Below are 2,076 nucleotides of genomic sequence, written 5' to 3' on the forward strand. Positions count from 1 at the left end.
TGAATCTATCAATCCATTTTTTCGTTCCACTTCACATTGAAACTTGAAGGAATAATTTGAGATTTTCCTTCATCCTCACATAGCGTATCGTGAAACCAGAGAAAAATTCGATAAAAATTACCTGCCTTTTCCATAATTCCCGAGCGAAATGTGGTTGTAGGAAATTTTACGGAACTGTCGCGTGACAACGATTTCTTCAATAAGGATTGATATTAATTAATATAAGGATAATTAATTTCAGATATTTCTCTTGAACGCATGAACTGTATCTAGTCGAAATATCATAGATTATGCCGATTGACTTTCATTATAGACAGTATGGCGTGAATTTATCTGTATTTTATAGGCATATAAGTATATTAAAAAAAATTGCATAATCGAATTCGTTTTGGAATGTGTTGACCAAATTACCGAAATTTCAGTTAGAGGTGTTTCATTCAAAAAGGATAAATCATGAACTTTTTTAAAATTTATACATGAACTTGACCTTCATAGCAGAATTGTCTTCGATTCTTTTCAGATCTTCTTTTCAATCTATTAATAATCGAAGTCTCCTATTCTAACTACGTTATAATTTAAGATGAGAATTTTATGCAAAATCGAAAAATTCCCGTAATCGTAATGGTAATCACCCGTACATAAGAAGAGATGTTAATTCTTAAGGTTGCGTTACATCTAGTGGAGAAGATATAATTGTTTAAAATTTAGACATAATGTTTTTGAAGAAATAACCAATTGCAGTCTGAAATTTCACATTAATGCACATAACCGTTATGTGGTTATTAATTATTAAAGTTTTCAATTAACATGGCCTCTTATAGGGAAAATAAAAATTTTTGTAAATATAGTCCAAAATATAGAATTTGGTTGAAATTTTGAAAATCTACTATTGAAGCATATATACAGCGATGGTAAAAATTTCACAACCATTGACTAAAATTTTTTTCCATTAATTTGTTTAAACAATAAAATATTTATTCATAAAATCAAATACAATATAACAATTTTCTATAGGTATTATTTCAACTAATTAACGCATCGAAATATTAATGTAAAATTAATTGGGAAAAATATAACGAATTATGGAAAAGGGTTATAACGTTTTTGACACATCCCTAATAACTTGAAAAGGAAAGAAGGTACAAAAATTATCATCTGAAAATCCAAGATTTCCTAGTTCCATGCAAAACGTGTACCATTATTAGTAAGTTATTGCCTAAATCTGACAAATATTAAATATCCTAGATACAGAATCTTACATCAGTCGGCTATTATACACATGATCATATATTGAATGTAACTGCCGGAGTACGAGCACCATATGGACCCAATATATCCTTTGAAGTTTGCATCTTCGTCGGAGGCCAGATTGTGCCGCCAATTACATATCCTAGAAATCGAAGACGGCCTTGGTGTCGCCTACGTATCCTCGAACCTTCTGAATGCGAGAGGGCAGGCGTACAAGTGAGATCAACTGAATTTTGCGCCAAGACTACTGATCCAGCGAACCTCCTAACGCTGGTACGAAATGAATGTATATTTGTCTTATAGTGAATTTTTAATAATCAAAAACTTCTAGGAGGATGAAGGCAGTCCACTGGTATGTGATGGTCACATAGTCGGTATATATACTAATCCCGTCCAGCCGCGGTTTTTGCCTCGTTATAGTATAAACGGTCCACCTATATTTGTAAAAGTCATATCTCATCATGCCTTTATTGTTGAGGCCATGCAGTCCTAATGAGTCAAATAAGAGAATGTGATGGAAAATTTGATTGACGACTCTTCGTACTCAACCGAATAAGATTATATTCCATTTTAGTGTAAGATGATTTTCTGATTATTATGCACCAGTTATTATTTGTCACTTAATTGTACCCATGTTCTGTTGTCTTGTAACTAATGATAAGACCCAATAAAAGAAATTACACTTGCAGTCCATATGGTGTTCATGAGCTTCTATAATAGGTAGTTGATGAAAATTTAGGTGAAAGAATAGAGTGCTATATGTTCGTAAATGCCGTAGATGTTTAATGACTGTCCGGAGTATAATTAAGTTAAAATCAATAGCTTCTG

The 2,076-nt window shown here is 32.1% G+C and overlaps 1 long non-coding RNA gene across 1 annotated transcript; it reads left to right on the plus strand.

Moving 5' to 3' along the window:
• Positions 1-1,000: 1,000 nt before the first annotated feature.
• LOC105268381 (uncharacterized) lies at positions 1,001-1,941 on the plus strand. The gene is made up of 2 exons (XR_892326.1): positions 1,001-1,521; positions 1,580-1,941. It is a non-coding gene; the product is annotated as an uncharacterized lncRNA (long non-coding RNA).
• Positions 1,942-2,076: the final 135 nt, after the last annotated feature.

Source organism: Fopius arisanus, unplaced genomic scaffold (genome assembly GCF_000806365.1).
Source record: "Fopius arisanus strain USDA-PBARC FA_bdor unplaced genomic scaffold, ASM80636v1 scaffold00056, whole genome shotgun sequence".
In the NCBI taxonomy this organism is placed as follows: Eukaryota; Metazoa; Arthropoda; class Insecta; order Hymenoptera; family Braconidae; genus Fopius; species Fopius arisanus.